This window comes from Pristiophorus japonicus, chromosome 4 (assembly GCF_044704955.1).
Source record: "Pristiophorus japonicus isolate sPriJap1 chromosome 4, sPriJap1.hap1, whole genome shotgun sequence".
Taxonomy (NCBI): domain Eukaryota; kingdom Metazoa; phylum Chordata; class Chondrichthyes; family Pristiophoridae; genus Pristiophorus; species Pristiophorus japonicus.
Window position 1 is genome coordinate 93,309,996 of NC_091980.1, and position 19,757 is coordinate 93,329,752.

General features: G+C 43.5%; 1 protein-coding gene across 2 annotated transcripts in view; it reads right to left on the reverse strand.

The window, feature by feature from the left end:
* The window catches only part of ablim3 (actin binding LIM protein family, member 3), a 408,687-nt gene that overhangs the window by 127,121 nt on the left and 261,809 nt on the right, over positions 1 to 19,757 (reverse strand). The window lies entirely within an intron of this gene.

Here is a 19,757-nt window from a genome sequence, read left to right on the forward strand (position 1 = left end):
GTATACATATTATCATATCACGCTTTGTACTCTTAATTAAATTACACATAAAAAAAAATATCAAGTCAGGGGAATTATCGAAGAAATGTCTTTGCTATCTTCACCTAATATTTTTTATCTAATGAAAGAGGCTTTATGCTTCTTTTATTCAGTTCATTGGTATTCTTTATTTGGGCTTTCAATAGGAGAGGATTAGCAAGGAACACATCCTCAGATCCTATATACACCAATTCACAGGTCACATGTTGGACTAATAAAAACCATTTTCTTGTTTTTTAGTTCATTTTTCTCCAAGTCAAACACTGGCCTTTGATTTAGCTGCACAATTTAAGCTGCACAGGCCTGCTATTCCTCTTCTGCTGAGTCAGCACTGAAAGATTCTCTTCATTAATCCCCACTGTCTCCATCTCAGACCCTGCATTTCTCTTCTATTTGTAGCTATCGAGCAATAATTTAAACACTGGCGTGTGTATATCGCGATTCAGAAGTTATTTGAGTCTTGAGCAGTGCAGCAGATTTTACTAAAAATGGCAGCAATCACTGCTTATTTAACTTACTTTAATGAGTAAAAATAATGGCTAATTAGGAATTTATGCTGGTTGGTATCAAGCCAGGAATTAATTATATTCAGTTTACTTCAAAAGAAAAACTCTTACTTTTTTTTCTCCCTTGAGTTTTCACACCTCCTTTCCTGAAGGCAGTAGGGTAGATTTTGGGGCCGAAATTGGTCGTCCGCCCATTTTTCGGTGGTATGCCAGTGGTATGTCGTTTCATTCCGCCGGGTATCGCTGGGGCGGAGTGTGCGTGATTTTCGTCAGTTTTTTCTCGGTGCTATGCCGAGAGGAGTGCAGCCGGTGGTGTGCGGGTGGGTGAGTCCTTTACACTCGGGAATCTTCGGCTCCCGAATTCTGCGCACGCTCATGCTGCTGCAAAGTGCCACCCTCCCCCGCCCCCGAAAGACACAGACCAGAATCGACAGAGACTGCCGGCCTGAGATTGCTGTGCAGGTATGTGGCGGGTGGGCGGGCGGGGGGAAGTGTTTCTTGGAGGGGTATTGCTACTTGTGGAGGGGGGGAGATTGCTTCTTGGGGGGAGATCGCTGTGGGGCGGGGGGACGACAGATAAAAACATTTTCACAGGTGAAGATGCATACTGCCGACTGAAGATTGACTTAAAACTACCTTTTCCAGGACGGTCTGCAGGGTCGGCGGTATGCCAGTGGTAAGTCATCAATTTAGCGATTTTGGGCGGTATGTCGGCGGTATGCAGGGGCGGACTGTATACATACCGCCTGGCAGTATGTCGCTGATGAATTTTCCACCGGGTGGTATGTGGGCAATATGTTGGTATTTTTCGATCAATTTCACGATTTTGGGTATTATGTCGGCGGTCAGTATGTGGTGGTATGTCCACCAATTTTGGGTCCTTTGACTTTGTGTGATATTGTAAGCTGGGTGATAGCGAATCAGCAGCCTGTTTTACATCTCTCCTGATTTTAGTTTCCATTAAATCCATGAAAATAAATATCAGGAGAGATGTAAAACGGACTGCCGATTCGCTAGCGCCTGTTTTACATTTTACAATTGATATAATGGTGAGTTTTTAAAAAGATGTGTTTCCATTGCTAAAATAGTGCTAAGTATCAAGATCTACCTCAGTGACTCATGCTGCGTATCCTGTGGTACTTGTCCAAATGATGATTTTGCAGGTGGAAAGACAGAATTTTACACTGAATACCAGCTGATTTTCATAACACTGGAGCGCCACCCATTTTTACAGCTGTCCAATTTTCTGGTAACACTTCTGCAAGACACCAGAGGTCCAAATAAGGGTGGGCATGTTAAAATGAAGCAGCAAGGACAGTGTGACATCATATTTCCTGCCACTGCCATCTCAATAACATTGGATGTAATTCAGGCCACCATACAACAGGCCTCCAATGTTGCTAGGGCTACCAAATGTGGAAGTGATTTTAAATCGCTGCAGCTGGTGTGTTAATTGTTACAAAAATGTTAAACCATTCCTGCAGCAATTTCAGAGGGAGTTATCTTTATGTTGATAGTTGGGACGCTGCCTAATCCTTCAAATTGCTGCATGCTAATCCTGCAGCAGCAGCCATTTCCTGTCGCTCCCCGCCACCCAGCCCCTCCGCAAAGTGATGAGCTTCCATTCACAGAAAGCAACATTACCTGGAGGCTTTCTCAAAATATTTTAATTAAACTGAACCTGAAAATTCGCTGGGGTCAGCGCCAAGTCCATCGGGCAGGCAGCATCTTGTTCCACCAAACGTTCGCTAGTGGCTGCACTGGCATGGAAAATCTAGCCTCGAGTGTTGGCAGGCTATTCAGTTTTGGGCATATTACAATTGGTCCTGGTATACAGTAATGCCTTTTGCACCTCTCCCCACCATATTAATCATAGTGGAGCATTTCTGTGGAAAGAAACCAGGGTTGACTGATTTATTTTATTGTAATTATAAAGCCTGACAATAGTATTTTTTTTGCAGGAACTCTTTGGCTTAGTCACATCAATATTATTACCCGAGAGATGACTGCAAGCGCCTACCCCAGTAAGTTATGGAGAATTTCTGCGCTGTTTAACAAATGTTTAAAATTGCCATCACTGCAATAATCAAGTCGGAGAAGCAGCTATTACAAGGTTAAAGAGCAAATGACTGATAGTCCAGATGAGTATCAAGTGACAAATAGGGTGATTTATTGGCTTGTTAAACTATTAAAACAACCAGAATTTGATACATTGATAGGAGATGACACTGAGTTTGAGCTCTAAATAGATTCATGTTATTTGTCAGAAAGATTAATTGTTTTGGGGATTGTTGCTGGATTTTAGGACAATAAACCACCTTAAGTTAAAAGAACCTTTAATTCAACAAAATTTGAATTGTGATAACAAATAAATCTACTGTAGAAGAATTGAACCATGTCTCCTAATAAACAGTCAAATATAAATTAAATGAAATTGCTGCTTGTAATTGATAATTCAAGTTTATTTAAAGCACAATGGAACTGCATCAATTTGCCATTTAAATATTAAAAAAAAAATGACGAAAGTATAGGTTATTTGCTGTCATGATTACCATCATTTAAGCACCTCTCTCCAAATATTCTTATTCATAATCAGCATCTTAGAGGTATTTGAACAGATGTGAGCTAGGTTAGAATTCCGTAGATAAATGGATTATGGTTTATGGATTGTCAAGAGAGAAAAAATAAGAGATGACCAGTCATTAATCGTATCCTACTTACCTTTTTATATACTGTTCCAAGCTGATTCTTTTCAAGGAATATTTCTGAAGTTTTATGGCAATACCAGCTGCAGGTAAACCTTTCATGGCCAAATGGGGACTATGATTGATGCTTAACGGAAACCTTGATGACATATGCACATGCTCTGTAGCTGAGCAGCCAGCTGTGCAGCAAACAAATGGGCGCATTAATCCTAATAGTCTGGCAAGGAGCGTATACGCAACAATGAATCAGACAGCCTTTAATTATCCAATGATCTTCCTGTCAGGTGTAAGGGTGCATCGTGCACCTTCCATTGGAATGTAAGATAAGAACGTAGTCAGCATTTCACAGCAATTGATGGAAACTTTACTTTCATAACATGGCAATGTTTACTGATTGTATACAATTCATTCAAGGGCAAAGCTATCATCCAGTAGGAAATCATGGAATACATGAGAAATAATCAGCAAGTGCAATGGTTGGATTCTGAATCAGATACTCTTTCATGAGTTTACGTACTTTTTGATGGGGGTGAAAGTGAAAGTGGATTCTGAATTTGATCAGTTTGATTCATGTTAATTCATGAATGTTTGTTAAAAATGGTGAATGGAGCACACTAAATCGCCAGGCAAGTATACCAGCAACACAAAATCATTTTGCACGGGTGTACTGTAATTCTTTAAGAAATAGCCATAAAGGAAACTCTGACACTGTCCCTTATACAATCCAAACATCATTGATGAAGATGCTGAATCGGACTGATGCCAGTGGACATAACTGCCTCACTCTTGTTTTGACAGAGATAGGTGAGTCTCCCATCTATCATTAAACAAATCTTGGAGCTGCAGTACCTACATTACAACAGTGACTACACTTCATCTGCTGTAAAGTGCTTTGGGATGTCCTGAGGTGGTGAAATGTGCTACATAAATTCAAGTTCTTTCTTTCTTTACAGAATCGAATTCACCAGCTTCAGAAGCGGTAATTACAAGGTGAGTTAGTGATCCTTATCTTTGGGTCTTACCATAGCCCTACTCACCATATCTCTGAAATCTCCTCTAGTCTTATGTCCCTTTCCAAACCCATCAGTCTTCTAAATCTGTCCTCCCCTCTCCTTTAAGCCCCTCCATTGGTGACGGAGCCTTCAAATGTCTTGACCCTGCTCTCTGGATGTTGCACTCTGATCCCTTGCATTTCTCTCTCTACTTTTATAATCCTTCTCAAACCTATTGCTGTTGTTTCTGCTCCTCCTGCCCACCGCCCCCTCCTGACACTGTTCCCCAAGACTACTGCCATTTTCTACCCTCGCCAGAGCATCAGTCAAATACTGATGGTTGGCCTGTATGACTGTACATTTTGTATCACTCCCTCCAGTATATTTTACATCGATCTCTGCTACAAATCTCTTTCCGATGAGACGCTAAACCGACGTGCTAGTCAGAGTAGCAATTGCAGGATAGTTCAGCAGAATATGTGGCTTGAGGAATGGTGCAAGGAGGAGGGATTCAAATTCCTGGGGCATTGGAACCGGTTCTGGGGGAGGTGGGTCCAGTACAAACCGATGGTCTGCACATGGGCAGGACTGGAACCTATGTTGTAGGCGGAGTGTTTGCTGATGCTGTTGGGGAGGGGTTAAACTACTATGGCGGGGGGATGGGAATCTATGCAGGGAGGCAGAGGGAAGTAAAAAGGGGGCAGTAGCAAAAGGTAGGAAGAGGAAAAGTAAGAGTGGAGGGCAGAGATATCAAGGCACAAATCAACAAGGGCCACAATACAACATAATTCTAAAACATAGAAACATAGAAAATAGATGCAGGAGTAGGCCACTCGGCCCTTCGAGCCTGCACCGCCATTCAATATGATCATGGCTGATCATGCAACTTCAGTACCCCATTCCTGCTTTCTCTCCCTACCCCTTGATCCCTTTAGTCGTAAGGGCCACATCTAACTCCCTTTTCAATATATCTAAAAAACTGCCCTCAACAACTTTCTGTGGTAGAGAATTTCACAGGTTCACAATTCTCTGAGTGAAGAAGTTTCTCCTCATCTCGGTCCTAAATGGCTTACCCTTTATCCTTAGACTGTGACCCCTGTTCTGGACTTCCCCAACATCGGGAATATTCTTCCTGCATCTAACCTGTCCAATCCCGTCAGAATTTTATATGTTTCTATGAGACTCCCTCTCATTCTTCTAAATTCCAGTGAATATAAGCCTAGTCGATCCAGTCTTTCTTCATATGTCAGTCCTGCCATCCCGGGAATCAGTCCGGTGAAGCTTCGCTGCACTCTCTCAATAGCAAGAATATCCTTCTTCAGATTAGGAGACCAAAACTGCACACAATACTCAAGGTGTGGTCTCACCAAGGCCCTGTACAACTGCAGTAAGACCTCCCTGCTTCTATACTCAAATCCCCTCGCTATCAAGGCCAGCATACCAGTTGCCTTCTTTACTGCCTGCTGTACGTGCATGCCTACCTTCAATGACTGATGTACCATGACATACAGGTCTCGTTGCAACTCCCTTTTAATAATCTGTCACCATTCAGATAATAATCTGCCTTCCTGTTTTTGCAACCAAAGTGGATAACCTCACACTTATCCACATTATCCTGCATCTGCCATGCATTTGCCCATTCACCTAACATGTCCAAGTCCCCCTGTAGTCTCCTAGCATCCTCCTCGCAGCTCGCACTGCCACCCAGCTTAGTGTCATCTGCAACCTTGGAGATATTACATTCAATTCCTTAGTCTAAATCATTCATGTATATTGTAAATAGCTTAGGTCCCAGCACTGAACTTGGCGGCATCCCACTAGTCACTGCCTGCCATTCTGAAAAGGACCCGTTTATTCCCACTCTTTGCTTCCTGTCTGCCAACCAGTTCTCTATCCACGTCAATACATTACCCCCAATACCATGTGCCTTAATTTTGCACACTAATCTCTTGTGTGGGACCTTGTCAAAAGCCTTTTGAAAGTCCAAATACATCACATTCACTGGTTCTCCCTTATCCACTCTACTAGTTACATCCTCACAAAAGTCAAAGTGTGTATAAAAAAAAACAAGCTTGAAGGCTCTGAGTCTTAATGCGAAGAGCATTCGTAATAAGGTGGACAAATTAACTGCACAGATAGCTGTTATGGATATGATGTAATTGGGATTACGGAGACATGGCTCCAGGATAACCAAGGCTGGGAACTCAACATCCAGGGGTATTCAATATTTAGGAAGGATAGACAGGAAGGAAAAGGAGCTGGGGTAGTGTTAATGGTTAAAGAGGAGATTAACGCAAAAGTAAGGAAGGACATTAGCATGGATGATGTGAAATCTATATGGGTAGAGCTGCGAAACACCAAAGGGCAGAAAGGCAGAAAACGTTAGTGGGAGTTGTGTACTGACCACCAAACAGTAGTAGGAAGGTTGGGGATGGCATCAAATAGGAAATTAGGGACGCGTGCAATAAGGGTACAGCAGTTATCATGGGTGACTTTAATCTACATATAGATTGGGCTAACCAAACTGGTAGCAATACAGTGGAGGAGGATTTCCTGGAGTGTATAAGGGATAGTTTTCTAGACCAATATGTCGAGAGCAGGCCATCCTAGACTGGGTCTTTTGTAATGAGAGAGGATTAATTAGCAATCTGGTCATGTGTGGCCCCTTGGGGAAAAGTGACCACAATATGGTAGAATTCTTCATTAAGATGGAGAGCGACACAGTTAATTCAGAGACTAGGGTCCTGAACTTAAAGAAAGGAAACTTCGATGGTATGAGATGTGATTTGGCTAGGATAGACTGGCGAATGATACTTAAAGGGTTGACGGTGGATAGGCAATGGCAGACATTGAAAGATCACATGGATGAATTACAACTATTGTACATTCCTGTCTGGCATAAAAATAAAATAACCATGGCTAACAAGGGAAATTGGGGCTAGTGTTAAATCCAAGGAAGAGGCATATAAATTGGCCAGTAAAAGTAGCAAACCTGAGGACTGGGAGAAATTTAGAATTCAGCAGAGGAGGACGAAGGGTTTAATTAGGAGGGGGAAAATAGAGTATGAGAGTAAGCTTGCAGGGAACATAAAAACTGACTGCAAAAGCTTCTCTAGATATGTGAAGAGAAAAAGATTAGTGAAGATAAATGTAGGTCCCTTGCAGTCAGAATCAGGTGAATTCATAATGGGGAACAAGGAAATGGCAGACCAATTGAACAAATACTTTGGTTCTATCTTCACTAAAGAAGACACTAATAACCTCCCAAAAAAACTAGGGGACCAAGGGTCTAGCAGGAAGGAGGAACTGAGGGAAATCCTTATTAGTCAGGAAATGATGTTAGGGAAACTGATGGGACTGAAGGCCGATAAATTCCCAGGGCCTGATAGTCTGCATCCCAGAGTATTTAAGAAAGTGGCCCTCAAAATAGTAAATGCTTGGTGGTCATTTTCCAAAATTTCATGGACTCTTGATCACTACCTATGGATTGGAGGATAGCTAATGTAACCCCACTTTTTAAAAAAAGAGGGAGAGAGAAAACAGAGAATTATAGACCGGTTAGCTTGACATCGGTGGTGGGGAAAATGCTGGAATCAATTATTAAAGATGTAATAGCAGTGCATTTGGAAAGCAGTGACAGGATCAGCCCAAGTCAGCATGGATTTATGAAAGGGAAATCATGCTTGACAAATCTTCTAGAGTTTTTTGAGGATGTAACTAGTAGAGAGGACAAGGGAGAACCAGTGGATGTGGTGTATTTGGACTTTCAAAAGGCTTTTGACAAGGTCCCACACAAGAGATTAGTATATAAAATTAATGCTCATGGTTTTGGGGGTAATGTATTGACGTGGATAGAGAACTGGTTGGCAGACAGGAAGCAAAGAGTGGGAATAAATGGGTCCTTTTCAGAATGGCAGGCAGTGACTAGTGGGGAGCCGCAAAGTTCAGTGTTGGGACCCCAGCTGTTTACAATATACATTAATGATTTAGGCGAAGGAATTGAATGTAATATCTCCAAGGTTGCAGATGACACTAAGCTGGGTGGCAATGTGAGCTGTGAGGAGGATGCTAAGAGGCTGCAGAGTGACTTGGACAGGTTAGGTGAATGGGCAAATGCATGGCAGATGCAGTATAATGTGGATAAATGTGAGATTATCCACTTTGGTGGCAAAAACAGGAAGGCAAATTATTACCTGAATGGTGACAGATTAGTAAAAGGGGAGGTGCAACGAGACCTGGGTGTCATGGTACATCAGTCATTGAAGGTAGGCATGCAGGTACAGCAGGCGGTAAAGAAGGCAAATGGCATGCTGGCCATCATATCGAGAGGATTTGAGTATAGGAGCAGGGAGGTCTTACTGCAGTTGTACAGGGCCTTGGTGAGACCACACCTTGAGTATTGTGTGCACTTTTGGTCTCCTAATCTGAAGAAGGACATTCTTGCTATTGAGAGAGTGCAGTGAAGGTTCACCAGACTGATTCCCGGGATGGCAGGACTGACATATAAAGAAAGACTGGATCGGCTAGGCTTCTATTCACTGGAATTTTGACGAATGAGAGAGGATCTCATAGAAACATATAAAATTCTGACGGGATTGGACAGGTTAGATGCAGGAAGAATGTTCCTGATTTTGAGGAAGTCCAGAACCAGGGGTCACAGTCTAAGGATAAGGGATAAGCCATATAAGACCGAGATGAGAAGAAGCTTTTTCACCCAGAGAGTGGTGAACCTGTGGAATTCTCTACCACCGAAAATTGTTGAGTCCAGTTTGTCGGATATATTCAAGAGGGAGTTAGATGTGGCCCTTATGGCTAAGTGGATCAGGGGGTATGGAGAGAAGGCGGAAATGGGGTATTGTAGTTGCATGATCATCCATGATCATATTGAATGGCGGTGCAGGCTCGAAGGGCCGAATGGCCTGCCCCTGCACATATTTTCTATGTTACTATGTTTCTATGAGCCTTGTCTACTCTCTTAAGTGGACGTAAAACATCCCATGGCATTGTTTCGAAGAAGAGCAGGGGAGTTATCCCCGGTGTCTTGGCCAATATTTATCCCTCAATCAACATAACAAAAAAAAAGATTATCTGGTCATTATCACAGTGCTGTTTGTGGGAGCTTGCTTGTGTGCAAATTGGCTGCCACATTTCCTACATTACAATTGGTGACTACATTCCAAACGTACTTCATTGACTGTAAAGCACTTTGAGATGTCCGGTGGTCATGAATGGCGCTGTCTAAATCCAAGTCTTTCTTTTTTTTCTTCCTGAGACATTTTACAGCACTTGTTCTTGCCTCTGCAATTTATATGAAGTTCCCTCAGATTGCCCCACAATTGTCTTCTGTGCATACGTATACTGGAGCCATTTTATCACGAAATAATCATGCATGCTCTCAACCTGCAGCATACTCATGCACAGGGGAGAATTGCGGGACAATCTGGGAAATCTTCGGGGATGAGATAAGCAATGCTAGAAGCCACGATTTTTGTCTGTAAATGTTGACATGTGGACAAAACTCTGAAAAAGCTGTCTGCTAGTGTGAAATACTGGTTAGCATATATGTTGGAACAATTTCACCTGTGTAAAGGATCTTGGGTAATGGTGCGATACAAGATATTTCTTATTGAAGGGTTGTGTCAGGTAAATCAGATTAATTTTGACTGCTTATTAGGGGACATATGAAGAAAGACTGGATCGGCTCGGCTTACACTCACTGCAATTTAGAAGAATGAGAGGAGATCTCATAGAAACATAGAAAATTATGACAGGTTAGATGCAGGAAGAACGTTCCCGATGTTGGGGAAGTCCAGAACCAGGGGTCACAGTCTAAGGATAAGGGGTAAGCCATATAGGACCGAGATGAGGAGAAACTTTTTCACCCAGAGAGTGGTGAACCTGTGGAATTCTCTACCACAGAAAATTGTTGAGCCAGTTCGTTGGATATTGTTGTAGGCATTAGGCACCTGCTGAATATATCTAAACTCATATAAGTTTAAAGTGGCCACACATAAAATGGCTGCCCAGGCATGATGGGAAATCAGGTAGTCAAGCTGTGAACTATTGACTGAGGCTGACCGAGCAATAACCCTGTGAGGCCCACTGCCAGGAATGCCTTGGATACAAGATAACTATAACAAACCATTATAACTCCACACAGCAGAGCCCCGAGAAATAGAGATAAGGGGGGCCTACATCACATAACGAGGGCATGAATCAGCCCGAGCTGACAAGAACCGAATATGTAACTCTAATAAGGAGGCTACCCAAAGACAGCACCCAAGATAAAGGGGCCTGGACAATGTTACAAGATACATGAGTAATTCCTAGCAACACACCCCTTAGCAACACATCTCTTGGCAACACATGAGCCACTTTACGTTTAGAGACTAACTCTATCTATTGGTCTAATTGAATCTATAATCAGTATGATTGGATAGTATCCAGCCGAAATGGGCTGATGTAACTGCAGTAAAGAACTATTGTAAAACATATAAATATCGATGAGTTTCTTTGTTCGTTGGAGTGAAGCCTGGATCCAGTCCTGAGGCTTCCTCCCCGCTGGCGTCAATAAAGGCCACACTGGCATTGGAACCGACTCTGAGTGTTGAGTGATTCTTCTGATAAACACTAACACTAACAGATATATTCAAGAGGGAGTTAGATGTGGCCCTTAGGGCTAAGGGGATCAGGGGGTATGGGTATGAGATCCTAAAGTCGATTTATTTGTTATCACAATTAAAATGTAGTTGAATTAAAGATTCTTAAATTCGTTTAACTTAAGGTGATTTATTGTCCTAAAATCTAGCAAAAATCCCCCAAACAATTAATCTTTCTGATAAATAACAGACGCAATGATTTTTCTCTGCAAATGCTGACATGTAGTCATAACTGCAATTGTTGACCATCAATGTCAACCAGGAAGCCTACCATTGCTTTGTGTTGTAGGCTGCTAAGGTTTTATCAAGATGATGGAGAATATTCAGTCATAATGGGTAACAGGAACATGAAATCATTCTCACCAGCAATGTGGAGAATACTAAAAAAAATACTTAGCACTTGAAAGGTATGCACTTCAGCAATGGAAACACATTAAAAAAAAAACCTCACTATTATATTAAATTAATGAAGAAAATGGGAAGCTTTCTTCTGGTCACTGTGTTAGTGACCTAGTATACAAAAAAGGGGAGGATTACTTCTGATCGATATTGCTCGTGAATACATTAATGGGTTTAAAGCTTTTAAGTCTTTGCTAGAATAGTGAATATAGCTAATCTGCTACTGTTAAAATGTTGCTGACACAGAGTAACCATAGGAAACCTTAGCTCCTATTAGATAAAAATCACAAGCACATTGACTCAGGACTGCATTACTGCAATGTGGGTTTTAATTCAAAAGAACCGAATGCTATCTCATATGATCGGTCAAATTATTCTCTCCCAAGAGGTTCACAATATAAAGATTTTAATGACTGGGGGTGAAATAGAACCTCGTTGTACTGGTTTGCTAACAAATATTTGACTGTGCACAATCATAAAGCCAATACAATTGAGGGCCAAGGCACAGGGCGTAACTGCAGATCACACATTAACTGAGTGGGAAGTTGAGAATTTGGTGAGAGTAAGAATTTGGTGCAAAGGGGAAAGGAGTTGTTTCTTTTTGCCTTTAACACATGTTGTGATTTGTGTAAGCTTGAGGCAGCAAGTAGAGTGACAGATTTAAACTGCACATGAGAGCCAGCAGAGCCCATCAGGAGAAGCAGAGGGGCAGACACCAATTAAAAGCAAACACATAAAAGCACCGTGCACCACCCTACCAGGCAGCTGTAAAAGCTCGGTCTGAGGGACAAGATGTTTAATTTTGTTTTAAATCTTGCAGAGTCCTCCAGTAAATAACTACTTACTCCAAAGTATTCTCTGTGCTTTTTAAAGCCAAGTAATGCACTGTCAAATAAATATTCACACCGTTTAATTTAAATTTTGATTGATGTCAGGCATTGGAGATTTCTGTTTCCTTATTGGCTCGTAAAAGGAGTACTGTGATCCCAGGTATACTTACGCACAACAGTGCATCCCTGGGATCCGTGGGCCACTATGCTGCACCCAACTCTTCGGTATTTCAGAGCAAGTTTTGATTTGGGGCCTCGCACCAGGTAAGTGCGGATTTTGTTCGGAGGTCGGTGGTGTACTCCGTAGCTATGCTGCCGACCACAATTTCAGAACCATTAATAGATAAGTAAATGGCAAAACTGTGGCAAAAGGATTTCAATATAAGCAAATGTGAGGTCATCCACTTTGCACCCAAAAAGGACAAATGTTGAAAAGCTAAAAGCAGTGGCGGTCCAAAGAAACTTGGGGGGTCCAGGGACATAGATCCTTAAAATATCATGGTCAGGTGAAAAAAATAATCAAAAAGGCTAATGGAATGCTGGCCTTTATGTTTCGAGGACCATGATATAAAGATTAGACCACACCTATAGTACTGTGTTCAGCTATGGGCAACTCACCTTAGGAAGGATATATTGGCCTTGGAGGGAGTGCTGATTAGATTTAAGAAGAAAGAAAGACTTGCATTTATATAGCGCTTTTCACGACCACCGCCTCAAAGCGCTTTGCAGCCAATGAAGTACTTTTTGGAGTGTAGTCACTGTTTTAATTTACTAGAATGATACCTGGACTAAAGGATTAAATTACGAGGAGAGATTACACAAACTAGGGTTGTATTCACTGGAATTTAGAATATTAAGGGGTGATTTGATCAAAGTTTTCAGGCTATTAAAGGGAACTGATAGGAAAGGTAAAGAGAAACTATTTCCGCTGGTTGGGGAGTCTAGGATTAGGGGACATAGATTGAAAATTAGAGCATGGACTTTCAGGAGTGAAGTTAGGAAACATTTCTACATGCAAAGGGTGGTAGAAGTTTAAAACTCTCTTCCACAAACGACAGTTGATAAGAACATAAGATTAAGAGCAGGATAGGCCATACGGTCCCTCGAGCCTGCTCCACAATTCATTAAGATCTTAGACTTCAACTCCACTTTCCTATCCCCATATCCCTTGATTCCTCTGTGGTCCAAAAGTGTATCTATCTCAGCCTTGAATATACTCAACGACTGAGCATCTACAGTACTTTGGGGCAGAGTTAGTTTGCAGGTGCAGCAGGTAAACATAGAAACATAGAAAATAGGTGCAGGAGTAGGCCAATTGGCCCTTTGAGCCTGCACCACCATTCAATAAGATCATGGCTGATCATTCCCTCAGTACCCCTTTCCTGCTTTCTCTCCATACCCCTTGATCCCCTTAGCCGTAAGGGCCATATCTAACTCCCTCTTGAATATATCCAATGAACTGGCATCAACAACTCTCTGCGGTAGGGAATTCCACAGGTTAACAACTCTCTGAATGAAGAAGTGTCTCCTCATCTCAGTCCCAAATGGCCTATCCCTTATCCGAAGACTGTGTCTCCTGGTTCTGGACTTCCCCAACATCAGGAACATTCTACCCGCATCTAACCTGTCCTATCCCGTCAGAATCTTATGTGTTTCTATGAGATCCCCTCACATCCTTCTAAACTCCAATGTATAAAGGACCAGTTGATCTAGTCTCTCCTCATATGTCAGTCCTGCCATCCCGGGAATCAGTCTGGTGAACCTTCGCTGCACTCCCTCAATAGCAAGAATGTCCTTTCTCAGATTAGGAGACCAAAACTGAACACAATATTCCAGGTGAGGCCTCACCAAGGCCCTGTACAACTGCAGTAAGACCTCCCTGCTCCTATACTCAAATCCCCGAGCTATGAAGGCCAACATACCATTTTCACCGCCTGCTGTACCTGCATGCCAACTTTCAAAGACTGATGAACCATGACACCCAGGTCTCGTTGCACCTCCCCTTTTCCTAATCTGCCGCATTGCACCTCCCCTTTTCCTAATCTGCTGAAAATAGATGAACTTTTTTTTGTATAATATATTGAATTATTTCCATGATGGGGCATCGAACCCAGGCCGCAGGACTGAAAGCACCGAATTCCAATCCGCTGGGACTGTTCCTGAATCTTGGGAATTTTAGAAGATCACAACCAATGCATCCACTATCTCTGCAGCCATCTCTTTTGGAACCCTAGGATATAGATCATCAGATCCCAGGAATTTGTCAGCTTTTAGTCCAATTAGTTTCTCTAGTACTTTTTCTCTACTGATGCTGGGTAAATTGTTCATTTTAAATCTAAGATTGACAGATTTCTGTTAACCAAATGTATTGAGGGATATGTGGCAAAGGCAGACATATGGAATTAGGTCACAGATCAGCCAGGATCCCATTGAATGGCAGATGAGGCTCGAGGGGCTAAATGGCTTATTCCTGTTCCTGTGATCCTATGCACAATAAACCCTTCGAGCCAGTTAAAAGCTTTTTTCTTTTGTTCTTTTTGGGATAATTTCTAAATAGAAGCAATACTTTAGAAGCTTAAAAATGTAATTACACACAATATACTTTTAACTTCAAAACTGTGATAGGTTTCCATTATTGTAAATATTATTGATGGCACAAAGCCATTATCTATATAGGTTGTCACAGGGAAATGAATTTCTATCAAAGTGTTTCAGGCAATGATCCAGTGTGTGCTCCTAAGCCAAATAACTAAAACATTAATTCAATACTCAAGTAGAATAATTGTTAGCAGTTCTCAGAGTAATCTTGGGGAAGAACTGCTCTGGTTGATATGTGTAGCAAAATTAAAAACATGTTCTTTTTGAAGGCATTTATGACCTCGCTACACTGTTGCCTGTAAAGTTCTCCTCCATGTTTGTGTGTGAGATGTTCCATTCAGGTTTTCACTGTCAGTGCAATACCTCCTGATCTACCAACACTGACCATTAAACCAAATAGCAAAACACAAAGCAGTATGCACAATCGATATGCAATAATTCTTGTTGTGTTCATACTCTATTGTTACAGCTCACAGGACGGGCAATAGGATCCTGCGGGAGCTATTCACAGATGCTGTATTCATTGTGGTTCATGCCGGTTTGGGATCCATTTTGGGATGTATAAAAGCACAGTTAAGTTATGTTACATTTCTCCTGGCTCAGTTTGTCAGTTATTTATGTGTACACAGCATAATTTGGCAATGAGGATGGATCAAATTAACCGCCCCCCTCCCCACCCCCCAGGCCTTTCCTGTCCACATGCGGGGACCCTCCAATTCTGTGGCCGAGATGGATAAAAAGTTTTTCTATCTATATCACGGCGAGTAGGTTAGACAGTGACAACGTAACACCAGCTCGCCGCCTTGCAATACTTATCCACTGCCTCGGCACCGAAGGCCAATGCATCTTTGGCCAAATCGAAGACACGGAGTCCTATGATAAAAACGGCAAGCGCCCTAGAGAACTATTTTGGGCCAAAGAAAAGTATCATGATGGAGAGATACCAATTTCATAAAAGGGAGCAAGGGAACGGTGAACCAATCAAAGAGTACATCATTTCATTAACTGAACTGGTCGCTACGTGTAATTTTGGAGCACTCACAGAGGAAATGATCAAGGAACACTTGCTAATGGAGGATGACAAATTGACATTGGACAAAGTAACTAATTTGGCCATTCAAATCGAATCAGCGCTTTCCGATTCAAAAGTGATCAGATCCCCTGCTCCCCCTGTGCAGCAGACTGCAGCTACAGCCCATGTGCAAGGCGTTCATCCAAAGCGGAAATTACAGCAGAGACCCGGGGCTAGCAATAAGCCACCCACTACGGATCGCGGGCTTAACTTCCACTCCTATAACTGGGGACAAATCGCACTCAGCAAAAAAACTGTCCTGCTCATGGGAAGAAATGTGCATGTGGTAAAATGAACCATTTTGCTAGTGTCTGTCGCTCATCGCAGCATATTTGACATGTGGACAACCCGGATAGTGATGAATCCAGTATGGTTTACACCGTTAGTGACATTTCACACATCGGTCGGGCAAATTCAAGGACTGTGAGGTAAACATTGATGGCACGCCTATATGTCTCCTCATTGACCTTGGAGCCAAAGTCTCCATATTGAGCGAGGCTGTGTATAAAACCCACTTTATGCACTGCCAACTGCAGACCGCATCTTCCACTCTACATGTCAACTCCGACTCCAAAATTGAGGTACTTGGGGTCATATCTGTCCTGATATAATATAAGGACATAATATTGGAAAATTTTTCCTTTCATGTCGCAAAGGGATGAAGCCTCATAGGTGTTGACCGTTTCGACAAGCTTGGGTTCAAAGTTTACGACCCAACCGGCACGCTTGTGTATATGGTGGACTTTGACAAGCAGTATCCCTCAATTTTCACAGGGTTTGGAGTGACAACAAAATTCTGCTATCATCCCCACATTGACCTTTCTGTCAAACCGGTTATGCAGCGACTTCGCCGGCTCCCATTCGCAGTTTGCGACCAAGTATCCGCAGAATTAACGCGACTCGAATCATTGAGAGCATCGACTCCTCACCCTGGATCTCGAACTTAGTCATTGCTTGGTGTAAAAATGGGGAGATCCGCTTATGCATCGACCTGAAAGAGGTCATCAAGGCCATCATCCCCGACAAGTACCCTCTTCCTACCATCGACGAACTGTCTTCAGAATTCCACGGCTCAATAGTTTTTATAAAACTCGACATGCTCCGCTGTTACCTGCAAATACCCCTAGCAGAGGACAGCAAACCGCTCATGGCATTCACGATGCATGATGGTCTGTGTAAAGTCCTGTCCCTGCAGTGCAGACTCACACGAGGCACATGCTGAAGTCAAGGTCACTCAGGACCTGCACCTTTTTTACACAGCTCTCGAATGCCACACTTGCCTGAGACCTGTCTTTATATACCTGTGTGGGACAGGTATCCAGTGTCTCCTGCAAGTGCACCCCTGGTGGTAAGGCAAGCTTGTGGTTACAGGTCATCTCTAGTTACAGTCATGTATAGCATGGTAAGATACAGTTATGTACAGTGGTGTGAGATACAGGACATCAACCTCCCCCAAGGTCTTATTGTCTTTATAGGTTCAGTCTCTCAGGTGGTCTACGCTCTCACGTGGAGCGTCTTAGTTGTGGTTCAGTTGTTTGTCTTGGTGTTTGTTTTTCTTTCGGTGTGATTGCTGGTATCTCGCCTGGGCTGTCTGTTTCGTTCAGTATGATTGTTGGTGTCTCGCCTGGGCTGTCTGTTGGGATTGCCCTTTCCTCAGGTTGTTCCCTCTGTCTGTCCACCAGGTGTGGTATGAGTTCCACATTGTAGTCTGCCTCTGATTTAGCAGTGTTGTTGGTAAATCTACTTTTGACTTGGTCTACATGTCTCCGGCAGGTTTGGCCATTGTCCATTTGTACCATCAGTAGCCTGTTTCCTTCCTTGCCTGTTACTGTCCCTGCAAGCCATTTGGGACCCCTGCCATAGTTTAGCACAAACACTTTGTCCCCTATCTCATTCCACCCCCCCCATCGAATTTCGGTCATAGTACTCAGTTAGCTTACGGCGCTTTTCCTCAACGATTTCATGCATGTCTGGGAGGATTAATGAGAGCCTTGTTTTTTAGGTCCGTTTCATTAATAGTTGCGCGGGGGGTACTCCAGTCAATGAATGCGGACGAGATCTGTGTGCCAGCAGCAGTCGCGACAGGCGGCCCTGCAGCGTGGAACCTTGGATTTTGAGCATGCCTTGTTTAATGATTTGCACTGCTCGCTCCGTCTGGCCATTGGAGGCCGGCTTGAACGGTGCCGTCTTAACGTGGTTTATGCTGTGGTCACTTATAAAATCTTGGAATTCTGCGCCGGTGAAGCAAGCACCATTATCACTGACCAATATGTCAGGAATTCCGTGCATTGCAAACATGGTTCCAAGGCTCTCCACAGTGGTGGAGGTGGTGCTCGAGTTTAAAATGGTGCATTCAATCCACTTTGAAAATGCATCTACAAACATGAGGAGCATTTTGCCCATGAATGGGCCTGCATAGTCTATGTGCACCCGTGACCACGGTTTGGTGGGCTAGGGGCTCAGGTAATCCCTGGGGGGGATTACTGAGTTGGGCACAAATGGTGCACCGTCGGACACAGAGCTCCAAGTCCGCGTCAATGCCAGGCCACCAGACGTGGGATCTGGCTATGGCCTTCATGAGAATGATCCCCGGGTGCTCGCGGTGGAGCTCCCAGACAAATGCCTCTCTGCCTCGCAGAGGCATAACTACTCGGCTGCCCCACATCAGGCAGTCTGCTTGTAGTGACCGCTCATGCATGCGCCTATGGAAAGGTTTGATCTCCTCGGGGCAGGCATCGCGAGCCTCTGCCCAGTCACCAGTTAGGACACATCTTTTTACTAAGGATAATGTGGGGTTGCTGGTCGTCCAGGCTCTGATTTGGCGAGCCGTCATGGGCGAACCTGTGGACTCAAAGGCATTGATTGCCATGACTATCTCGCAGTCCTGCTCGTCAGACCCTTCCGTGGTCACCAGGAGTAGCCTGCTAAGCGCGTCGGCACAGTTGTCTGTGCCTGGTCTGTGCCTTATGGTGTAGTCATAAGACGTCAGCATGAGTGCCCACCGTTGAATGCGCGCCGAGGCGTTGCCGTTTATTGCCTTGCTCTCAGATAGTAGGGACGTGAGGGGCTTGTGATCGGTTTCTAACGCAAACTTGGCCCCGAAAAGATATTGGTGCATCTTTTTGACACCATACATGCACGAGAGTGCCTCTTTCTCCACCATTCCGTACCCGCGCTCCGCCCGTGAAAGTGACTTGGAGGCACAAGTTATGGGTTGTAATTTACCCGCACTATTGACATGTTGTAAAATGCATCCAACCCCCCGTACGCTGACGCATCACATGTGAGAACTAGCTTTTTACCTGGATCAAAGAAAGCCAAAACACTGTTGGAACATAGGAGGTTGCGTGCCTTATTGAAGGCGCGTTCCTGGGTGTCCCCCCAAAAACAATCGCTCCCATTTCTGAGTAGCACGTGGAGAGGCTCCAGCACCGTGCTTAAGTTATGCATAAAGTTCCCAAAGTAATTAAGTAGCCCGAGAAATGCGCGCAGTTCCGAGACATTCCGGGGCCTGGGTGCCAGGCGAATTGTTTCGGTTTTGGGCTCTGTTGGGCGGATTCCATCAGCGGCAATTCTTCTGCCCAAAAATTCAACCTCAGGCGCGAGAAACAGGCACTTGGATTTCTTTACTCTTAGGCCTACCCGATCCAACCACTTTACTACTTCCTCCAAATTACGGAGATGGGAGTCGGTGTCCCTGCCCGTGATAAGTATGTTGTCTTGAAATACAACCGTCCCCGGGATGGACTTGAGCAGACTCTCCATGTTGCGCTGAAATATAGCAGCTGGCGACCTGATGCCGAATGGGCATCGATTGTACATGAAAAGGCCTCGATGTGTGTTGATGGTGGTGAGTAGCTTAGACTCTTCGGTCAGTTCTTGCGTCATATACGTAGATGTGAGATCTAGTTTTGAGAAAAGTTTTCCTCCAGCCCAAGGTGGCAAATAGGTCCTCCG